At 47.2% G+C, this 11,377-nt stretch overlaps 1 long non-coding RNA gene across 1 annotated transcript; it reads right to left on the bottom strand.

The window, feature by feature from the left end:
* Positions 1–230: 230 nt before the first annotated feature.
* LOC129687166 (uncharacterized) lies at positions 231–9,729 on the bottom strand. The gene is made up of 4 exons (XR_008721738.1): positions 9,506–9,729; positions 5,025–5,345; positions 3,972–4,102; positions 231–395 (listed from the first exon to the last, which is right to left on the bottom strand). It is a non-coding gene; the product is annotated as an uncharacterized LOC129687166 (long non-coding RNA).
* Positions 9,730–11,377: the final 1,648 nt, after the last annotated feature.

The following is an 11,377-nucleotide window of genomic DNA, read 5'->3' on the forward strand; positions in this document are numbered from 1 at the left end:
GTTATATATTAATATATAGCATTAACATATCACAACTATATTATAATATTACATTTTATAATGTTATGTTATATTGTGTTACATATAATAATATATTTATTATGGAAAGTTTCATGGATCTTATATATATATATATATATATATATTTCATCTACATTATATGGTATAACACTGTATAATATGCAACATGACATTAATTTTACTAATTGAGTTGGTATATTAATATACGATTATATCATACTACAATATCGTAAAGATGCAGCCATGTGAGACAGGGTAGAAGGCCAGGTGAGGTGGTCCATGCTTGTAAGCCAAGCAAGCCCTCAGGAGGCAGAGGTACATCTCTGTGAGTTAGAGCTTGCTGGTTTGCATAGTGGATTCCAGGATAACTAGGGCTATGGAGGGAGAGAGAGAGAGAGAGAGAGAGAGAGAGAGAGAGAGAGAGAGGTTAACCTGAGGAAATAGTCTTGATAAAAGTCCTGAGTTCAGAGTATGCTGAGTGTGAGACTAGCACCTACTGTAGGGCCCTGTGGCTCCGCACGGGGAGGCAGGCTTGAACAGGTGCATGAGGACTCTACTGATCATTTTGAAAAGGTTGCTTGGCTGTCCAGTTGAGCCTGGATCGGGATGGGCAGGAGTGATCCACAGTGTCTGGGCCAAGTGACTGGACTGATCACACCTGCTTGGTTCTGAGAGATCCCCAGAGTAGTAGGGGCAGCTGGATGCGCTAGAACCCTTCACTGGACTAGTAGCAAGAATATCTCTGAGCCACAGGGACATTTCTCTGAGATCCTAAAAGAAGACAGTGCCTCTGCCTGCTGACATCCTGCAGGCCCATTACCAGGAACCAGCATCTAGCCTAGCTCGTCAAGCCACTCAGGTGTCTATCATTAAACTGATTTGCTTGTAATTGATGTTGCTTCTCAACAGCCTGCGGACTGGACCCTGGTATCCACAGCTGTCATAGTTCACGCCAGCCCAAGGTCTGTCCTCCCTGATTCAAAGATTTAAAACCACCACCGCCACCACCCAGTGACAATGACATCTTGGCTCCTATAGTGTTTATGATGCCTAAACCTAAAGAGTGTCAGCCAGGGTTTTCGGGACAACACATGTCCACACCACACAGCCCTGGCTTGGAGCCAGCACAGGCATCCTCTCTTCACATCACAAACAAATAAATCATTGGCCCTTGCTATCTCCAGTTAGTCGTATTGGAAATTAGGGGAGCTGGAGCATTTACAGCCAGGCTCCGCTAGATCGGAACTGCTTATGGTAATCAAGGGGCTGCTTCCACGTGAGGCCGCAGAGTGTGTAAATAAGCAATTATGGTTTTAAAAAGAAAAGCTTGTTTGGTTCTGGGAGCTGGGTTCTCCCTGGTGGAACTCACTTTTGCCTCTGCATGATATGGATGTAATTTAAAGTATCCCTGGGTGTTCTCCTCGCACTATTAAGGTGTTTATACAAGAACACGCTGTGGAGAGGAGCAGGCGGAGAAGGCCTACGGAAGCCAGAGTGTTATTGATCATGCTCACACAGGACTGTGGTGTCAGGTCACCTTCTCTCCATCGATTGTTGATCGCTCTATAGCGCCCTTCCCCTCCTCCAGTCACAGACACTTTAACGGTGGAGACAAACATAATTGTTGCTCATTTGCAGGACTGTTGAGATTCCAAGCAAGGAAACTTGGAAGAAGCTGGTTGCAGACACAGACACATATCCGCCCTCTACTGAGGCGTGCTGCAAGCATTGTTAATTCTCTCTGATGAAGCTACCTCACTGCCTGGGTGTTGAGCAGGGCAGCCGGATGCAGGATTGATTTACTTGATAGGAACATTCTCATGTGCTTGTCAAAACTGGCCGCCTTCAATCCTCTGGGCTGGAGGGGCAGAAAATCCAACAGTCTTGCAGAACCAATGACACCTGGGGCCAGGCCAGCTACCATGGCTGTGATAGGTGTTTGTTTTATCTCTCTAACCTGGTGGGGGTTCGGGGCAGGAATAGATTGCATCCGTGAGCTGCAAACACTTTAACCATTAGATATCCCAGCAAATTCCTATGTTTGCAAAGTTGCAACTAAGTGCCCATGTGTTTAGGTTTTCTTCCTTTAGTGGAAATAACAGAAGCATCATGCTGTATGCAAGACTTTTCATTCTGTGTTTTGGTTCAAGGTACTTCGATTACAGGATAAGGTCTTGGCCATGGTGAATGTACAGTATGTAAGGAACAGTGGTTTTCAAGGCATGAATTTCAGAATTATTTCAAAATAACCTGCATGTTTTGTAAAAAGAGCAATTTCTGGGCTCAGCTCTGAAGTTTTAGATTCCACAGGTCTACCAAAGTTTGCATTTCTTCTTTTCCTCCTCTTTCTTCATATTCTTCTCCTTCTTTTTAAAACTTATTTTTTTCTAAATTTGGGGTATGCACATGCCAGGGTGCACATGAAAATGTCAGAGGACAATTTGCATGAGTCAGTTCCTCCTTCTGCCATATGGAATCTGGAGTTGATCAAAGCCAGGTCTTCAGACTTGGCAGTAAGTGTCCTTACCTGGTGAACTATCTTGCTGGCCCAGGCGTCTGCATTTCTAATAAGCCTTGGATTTTGATGATATTGCTGGCCCAAAGAACCCACATTTAAGAACTAGTTTTGAGGTCTGAAGGGTCTTGCTGCATGTTAGAATCACCTTTGAATCAATTAAATGCCTGGGGACGTTAATTGGTGAGATCTGTCTAGGTACTGAGGTTTCTTTTTTCAAAAGAGACCCCCAAGGTAATTCTCCTGGGCAGCTGGGTTCCAGAACACTTTTCATAGTCGATACAGTGAGAATGGAAGGTGGAAGCATTTAGCTGCGAATATGAGAGCCTGATGGCTGTCAGCTAAAGCTTTGTTCGGACTCAAGCCCCAGCACTTTCCTTAATCTTCACATGCCTCCATGTCCTTGTCTCCAGCACAGAAAACGTCTAACTCCGAGCTTCAAGTGCGGCAATCGTACACGCCTGGTAAACAGCAAGTCTGAGACACATGCTTCCGGTACTGTTCTTGGGGTGCAGAGCATGAGGGCTCGGCTCATTTTAATTTAATTGGTTGGTATGTTTCCAGCCTAATTCTTTGCCTAGGATACCAGCAGAAGTTTGCCCCTTTGGGTTTTTCCGAGCACTGCCAGTGGCCTCAAGGCTGCCTTGAGGAATTCCTGCCTCCTTCCTTCTCTTTTCCATTCAAACACTGGCAGTGGGGTCTGCAGCTTTCTCCAGCAGCCCCAACTCCTGAGCAAGAATGCCCTGTTTGCAGCTGTGGAAACATTCGTCATCCAGTGTAACTAAGCAAAATCCCTCACCCTGGGACGTGTCTAATACACAGGCCGGTGGTGTGGTGCCAGAAAGCAAACGGTCCCCAAGAATAATTCCCAAGACAAGCTGCAGGCACGTAGAAAAAGCTGGCAGAGGCCAGAGGACTCATATGTAAAAATGTGATTGGCAGTCCAGTTTGTTCTTTTCATAACATTCTCATGTGCTGCGGTTTGTGCTGTGTGTATCTAAAAAAAACAGTTTGGGGCCATGGAGATGACTCAGCCAGTAGAGGTACCACCGCCAAGACTGAAGACATGAGTTTGAGTCTCCGGACACACTTGGTGGAAAGAGGAGAGAGCTAACTCTCAGAATCTTCTGATCTCACACATGCATACAGAAAATAAATTAATGAAGTATCTTTAAAAAAAAAAAAAAGAAAAAGCACTCTCCACTTTCAGGTGTGGGGGGAGAAGGGTAAACGAAAAGGCAGGAAGTTGGAAGATGTGCATGCAATTCAGGACGACCTCAGATGGTGGAGGAAGGTGGCTAGGGGCAAGGAGGGGTCCAGAATAGGAGGAAGCAGGACACATTTTCTTGAGTCAGCCCCTGGAGTAGAGATGGCAGAAGTTACAGAGGCCACTTGTTCTAGAAGCTCTTGTAGAACAGACTGGCTTGCTACTTACAGGTGTTAGCTGGGAGCCGGGGCAAGACCTCTGGGTAAACCTGGTACATGCTCTTGCTGAATCTAACGGTGAAGAGCACCTGGGTCCACACAGCTCTGGCTTGAATCCTACCACCATCTGAAGTTCCTCCTCTGAAAAATGGGTAAGAAAGCAGTGTGGCAGCAAAAGACAGGTTTGTCACCAGGATACGAGGAGATTGTGCCTAGCGCGGTTATCATGGCAGCTACTTGCTTTCATCCACTCACCTTCTGTTGGTTTGTGGAGCTCTTTTGCATGCCTGACTGCTCTCAAGAACTTGGGGACACAGAGCAGAACAGGACAGGCAAAGCCTCTGCCTTCAGAGAGCCTTTAGCCTAGTACTGATAGACTTAATAAAGAACATGAACAGCGGAAAAAGAGGACCCCCATATTCATATTCATATTGTCAGAATGAGAACTGTGCTAGATGGGAGCCCACATTTCCCCAGGGCACTATCAAGAGGGAGCATGGAATGTGAGCTCTTCAGAATGCATCTATGTGCATATCTGGACCAACACAAGGTCCAGATGAGGAGCAAACACTTTCAAAAGCTCAGTGTGTCTGAGGTGTGGTGATTGGGAAGGGCAGAAAGTAGCCAAGTGGGAACCTGGCGCTGTCCAGCCTAATGGGTTCTGAGAAGGACTGGAAGGATCATCCAAGGTAAGTGGGAAACCATGATAAGGTTTCAGCAGGTATGAAAATGACTTGAATTTTTATTGTGAGACAATTCCTGAGGCTGCTGTGGAAGAATTAAGGAATGTGAATGGGAGTATGGGAAGACATCAAAGATGCTCCCGCCCTCAACAGATGGTACATGCTAGCAGCTCAGACTGCCCTTGTTTACCTCCTTGTCCAGTGTCCCTCGCTGGGGGCAAGAAGCAGAGAGCACAGCTGCTTACCCCAGGCCCCCAGCATCCTCCTGCCACAGTGATGAGCTGAGATGTAGCAGTGGGGAAGACCCCGCCTGCTCACAGGGACACAAAATCCCCATCTCCCCCCTGCCCCGCTTTCTCATGATGAAGTGGGGTGCTTACCACCAGCTCCTCAGCTAGCGAGTCAGCCGCTCCCTGGATGGACAGCCTTCCTGGAGATGGTATGTGACACTGTATGGAGAACTTCTGGGCCACTTCCGTTCTTGGAGGCAAACACGTCACCAACATATGTAGCAAACATGTGCTGTGCCTGGTGCCCAGATGCCTGGCCAAGCTTGGGAAGCTGCTTGGAATATTATCCCCATCTTGCTGGGGCCATCTGCTTTGGATACCAAAGGAGTCTGGGCCAGGGCATGTGACAGGATCTCTCCCCAGCCTACGGGCCCTTTCAGGGGCTCAGATCCATATGAAGACCATGGGCTTCTGCAGTAGAAAGGAATTAGGGAGGCATGAGGAAGAGGAAGCTCTTATGACCCTTTATGACCCAGCTGGGTGTCACAAAAGCCCCTGACAGGCCGGCAGGACTGGATCGGTCACATGAGGCTTTAGGGAGCACCATTCCAGACACAGCCAGAGAGGTAGGCTGTCCCGATACATGTCCTCCTCCACGGCCTCCTCTCCAAGCCCCCGACTTGAAGACGGTGCTCCCTAGTCTGTGCTTCGTCCAGCCCATCCTTGTATTCCTTCGATTTTTATAGCCGACCATTTTGTCTGAGAACTCAGTACTAAACAGGCATTATCACCGCTGTGTGAGCTGTGCACCACAGAGGTATAAATCCCACATTAACCCAGTCCTAAAGAGCGGCTGAATGCATTTTAATAAATGTCCCCAAAGGTTTCGGTGTCTAGTAGCCAAACGGAATAAAAAATGCACGCACATTACAGGGCGTTATGAACCTTTCTATCAAAAGTAATAATAAACAGACAGCTTGCTGAGCTGGGCAACTGGGTTACATTTTTAAACAGTGTATTGAGAGACAAATCAAAGCTGAGATGATTATGGGATATGATCCAGTGTGGCCCAGTGATTTTGGGGGCGGGTGTAGAGAAGCTTCAAGCAGGTAGACCTCCCTCTTGTCTCTCGGCACATTTCCATTTAAAGCTCTCATGCTACATGGTACCAGGAGAAAAAAGCAAATTAAGAAATCTTTGCAGTGCTCAGATATTTAATATAAGCAGCCAGATAAAGGCTAGACGCACATCATTTGTCAGCTGAATAAAAATTCAGATGAGGTATTTTCCTGATGCTGTGCCAGGCACCATTAGGAGAGCATTTTATTTTTATGTGTCAGTGACGGCATGCTGTTGGGGCCAAACTTCACAGACTACAAGGTGTTACGTGATGTCAGGCACAGCTCGGCCTTCTATCTCTGGTATCCCGTCTAGGATGTGATGACTTTGCCACCAATTTGCTTTTTTGTTCCCTATATGGAATTTCCACTCTGAAAGTCTCCAAAGTTAATTAGCCGGTTTGGTTATCAACCCAAGGCAGATAAAATATCCTGCCGGTGGCCATTTTTGGTTGTGCAGATGTTTTGGTTTGGGCACATCTGCAGGCAATCACTCAGTGTTCTGGGCAGGAACAGTGTTTTATTATAGGATTAGATGTGTAATCTTGGATAAATAGTAGAAATCGGAGTACTTCAGTTGGAAGACTTGCTTTCTCTCCTGGAGAGCAGTGTAAATAGCAAAGCAGAGACCATTTGCTCATCACTGGGGCAATAATCTAATGTGCCAGTCTTCCCCTTATGGCTGGACCTCAGAGGCCCATGTAAACCCCCTGGCAAGTGGGATGCTGTGGGTGTCAAGCCAGGCATGGAGCCCAACAGCTGGGCCTCTGCTGAGTTCTAGCAGCATCAACTCACATGCCTTCCTCATCCCCTCACTCTCTCTGTGTTGGAAGAAGTGTCTGCTATTTGGTTTCAGAGCACTGGGGAGTCCGGATTGTGCCTCGGCGTCTCCTCGGGAGGGTGGTTCTCACCATCCCCAGCCAAGAGGCTTTCTCACAAAGTCTGAGGAATTTGCAAGGTGGAGGCAGCGCGGTAGCCCCAGCCCATGCCTCGCCTTTTCTCCAGTTCTCTAATGCACAGAGCTACGGTGTTCCGTTTTGTTTTACATCTCCAAAACAGATGTACTAAACCCCTGGAAACTGATCTATGGTAATGCACTTAATTTTAATCCGCGACGTTAAAAGTAAAAACTGATCACTTGAAACAGAAACATGTGTCCTTTCGAAAGAAGTTGGCAGGGGCAGCAGGGTGCCCCAAGCCAATGAACTGCTCTGCCACTGGCCTCCTCTGACTGTGCGATCCTTCCCTGCGCTCCTCCGTCTCTGCTCTGGGAGCTCCTCCTCGGGAGCCCTCAGCAGCCTCATTGTTCCCATCATGGCTGCTCCCAAGATGGTGTAGTGCTCTGCACTGCTCTGCGAAGCTCATACCCAATGTGGCTTGGGAAGTTGAAAATACATATATTTCAGGCTACGGAGGTAGCTCAGTTGGTTAAATGTTTGCCTAGTAAGTACCAGGCCCTGGGTTCAACTCCATGCATGCTATAAAAACCCAACCAAACAGCTGTGATTTTAGGACTTGATAGGTGGAGGCAGGAGGACCGGAAGTTCAAGATTATCCTTTGCTACATGGTAAGTTCCAGGGCACCTAATGCTTCATGAGATGTTGAGAAAGGCATAGCTCTGTGGAGAACCACTATGAAGTATGAGCACGAGAGCTCCCTAACCAAGACCTGACATATCAGGCCAGGCTTGGTCAACTCTGAATGCATGGGTAAGGACTTGGGTAAACTTCTGAATTTTTGACTGTGGCAGAGCTAGGGAACCCAGGGTTTCTCACACGCTAGCCGCATGCTCTACCATGGAGCGACATCTCATGCCTGTGAATTTTCATATTAAAAGATGGGTACGGCCTCTTGTAGAGAGGAGAGGTATACTCAGAGCCCAGCACGGCTGCGGCAATCAGGAAGACAGACTTGAAGAAGCAATGGCAAAGCCAAGGCATCTCATCCAGGCTGAGCCTCATGTTCTGTTCACTGCTTGTTCCTTTCTATCTGCTGTTGACATGGCTTCTGTATTTTTCTTGGATCCCACAGGCCTTATCTTTGTCCTCAGTGGAGAGAGTGCTTTTTCATGTGAAACCCATCTATGGAGGCTTCTAGAGGCCACTCTGAGCAAAAAACAAAAAACAAAAAAACAAAAAAACAAAAACCAAAAAACCCTGTCCTGAATGTCAGATCCAGTAGAGTGGGTTTCGAACAGGCTTTCAGGGGATGTTCCTACTGGTTGTCCGGGGATCACAAAGTCAGGAACAGTGGCAAGAGTTTAGGTGTCTCTCATCCATTTTGGCTTGGATGGCAAAATGGAGCTGTGTTCCCAAGGGGACTTTTAGAAATGAGGGCAGAAAAGACATCCTACAGGCTACTTTGGGGACACACTGGTCTTGGGCAGGCCTGCCTCTCCTTGTTGCATGGCCTTGAGCAAGTCATGTGAGCCTTTGAGCCCTGGTTTCCTCACCTGGAGAATGCAGCTACCCTGAGAAGCTTCCATCAAGAAGGGCGAGCCACGACATCAGGCAGACGTGTGGCTGCTGCCATCAGCTAGCCCACCCGCTCACCTCACGGTGTCATTTGTTTCTTATTATTGATTAAAAAAAAATACAGGATCTTATAAGGTGGTCTAGGTTGTCCTTGAACTGATGGTCCTCCTGAGACTGCCTCTTTAGTGCTGGAATTACAAGTATGTGATCCCCATGCAGTGTGCTATTTTTAATGTCTATGTGCCCAGGACACAGAAAACCAGGTTGTCTTAAGACCATCTATTTCTCTTAAAAAACAAAACCAGTTGGTGGACTATACTAGTAGCCCCCAGCTGGGGGTGATACTGTCCTTTGAGGTGACTGAGAAGGTCTAATGTTATCCCGGGCAACCTGCTAGCATCTAGAGTGTCAAAAGACTGTAGGTTAGAGGCAGGACCCCAAGAACCTGGGCCTTGGGTCCTGCACTGTGTCTCAAATTCTGCCTGTATCTCGGGGGTCTTCTAGCCTGATATGTGGTCTAAGCATCAGGTACACACTGGGAGCAGGCCCCAAGGAGTCTCTGTTTATGCCTGATAGAATATAGTGGCCAGGAGGCAACTGGGGTCTGCAAGATGATATAAGACATGGAAATATCCTAGAAAACAGGCCCATGGTTACCAGGCAACAGGATGCAGCAGACTCAGACTGCATGGCCTCCTGTGCCTCAGTTTCCTTGTTTCACTGATGCAAGGGAATGTGATGATCATGAGCTTAGACGGCCTGGACCAGGCAGGTTACTCCATCACTGCATCCTAGCTTCACTGCACGCCATGAGATCCTACTATCACCTGCGGCTACTGAGGACAAGGAGAGGGAAATCCCTTGCCTCCCCAGTTACAAACTTAAAGGGGCATCAAAACAAACAAACAAACAAACAAACAAACAAACAAACCAGTAATTGAAATGTCACTGGAATTTTTAAAAATCAAAGTTAATATGAAAACTTCATAGTCAACAAATTAGCAAAACTTTAAAGACACTGTCCTTTCATGTACTTACAGGACTGAACACCATTCATATAGTCCTAACCCTGGTCCAGTATCTCTCCCATTTCACAGACAGAGAAACTGAGGATCTAGAGGCAACTGTTCCTCCGGCCTGTGCTCCTGGACCTTCTGATGGGGCAAGGAGGGAGGCTGCTGTCTTCTGATCCGAGGACTCTTCTGTGGACCTCTGGGTATCCCTTTCCCAGCAGGTGGGACAGTCACCAGCAAAGAGGCAAGTCAGGCGGCTGTCTCCGTGTCTTTGTTACTATTTAACATGCATTCAGAACCCGCAGTGCACTTTGAAATTGAAACGTACCAGGAAGTGTCCTGGTGAACTTAGCTCTGTGGTCCATGGGGCACCTGGCTGTGCTTCACAGAGAACCCAAGGAAAGCAAAGACAAGAGCATTGTCGGTGGCCCCAGCTGGGGGAAGAGGGGAGAATTGGACACTGACAAAGAGCATGAGGGGACTTGAACAAGATTGCCAAGGCAGAAGGAGAAAGCAGTTCCAAGGAATGTTCTTGCTCTTTGTAAATGATTTCACAAACAACAGACCTCCATCATTTTTTTCACAGACAGATGCCATGATCTCCATTCTGTTATTGACACAACTTAACCACAGAAAAGGTTGAGGGTGTGCTTATGGCCACATGGGCAGTGCTTTTGTGGGTGTTAGAGAATAGGACCCAGATCCTGTTTCTCTTTCTGCTTCTTTCTAATACCTCCATTTCATCTGCTCTGTAGGCTGTTCACCTCAGCACACAATATCTCTCTGTTAAACTCCAAGCTCATTACATCTCTGAATTGGATGGAAGCCATGAGCTCTCACTCCAAATCCATGGACCATGAATGTTCTCAAGGTCCCCTTCTTCTGCAGGTGCCCTCCAAAACAGCCTTTGGACTCTGTACTTACCAGTTACAGTTGGTTGGCTCTCAGGCTCTTTCTGGGTATCAGTGTTTCAGAGGTAGAAATGGCCTCCAATCAGGACTCTTTGTATCCTTGCCTCTCAAAATGGGACACTGCTGTTCCTCCCAGCAGTTGGCAAAATCTCTATGCTGCCTTCCTAATTTTGAGCTGGCTTTGGTGCTGCGTTGACCCATAGACCATGGTAGACTTGAGACTGGATTCAGTAACTCAAGTGTCTGCTCATCCGAAGAACAACAAAAGCAATGACGAAAATTGTGACATATCCACAGGGCAGGGAATTTTCTTAAAAAAAAAAAGAAGCCATCCACTACAGCAAGATGAGTCTGGACAGCACTGTTAAGGGAAATGAGTCCACCGTATAGAGACGCTGATGATGGCAGCTTCCTGAGCTGCTTCCCTAGAAACCCACAAAGAGAAACGAGAAGAGCGATTGCCGAGGGCTGAAGGTGGGAAAGAGTCGGCCTTCTATGGGAACAGAGGTTCGGTTTGGAAAGCTCGACAAGTTCTGGATGGTGGTCATGTACTTAACATACTCAATTATGCACTTCAGATGGTCCAAACAGCCAGTTCATACCATGGCATGTTATCAGATTGTTTATGTCATGTTCTTATGTATTTTACCACAAAAATATTTTTTTAATGAATGTGAGTGACTTTGCAAGGGAGACCTTAAGAGAACTGAAGCCCTGTTGTGGCCCTTTAGGGATCACTTCCCCAAGACCAGCAGGCCAGAAGAGACTTTCTGAGGGTGAACATCTGCAAAGAGGGGCCTTGGGACCCAGCCAGCAGCAGACTTTCTGACACCTACTGTCCTATAGGCTCTTTGTTGTCACTTCAGATGCATGGCCAAGTCCAAAGAGATCCAGGGCAGAACCACCAAGCAGTCCACAGGACTGTGAGGAAGGACAGAGCATTGCTGTTTTTTATGCCAGGCCACATGGCTTTTCTTGTAGTTTCC

The sequence above is a fragment of the Psammomys obesus genome, unplaced genomic scaffold (genome assembly GCF_907164565.1).
Source record: "Psammomys obesus unplaced genomic scaffold, mPsaObe1.curated_primary_1811, whole genome shotgun sequence".
Taxonomy (NCBI): Eukaryota; Metazoa; Chordata; class Mammalia; order Rodentia; family Muridae; genus Psammomys; species Psammomys obesus.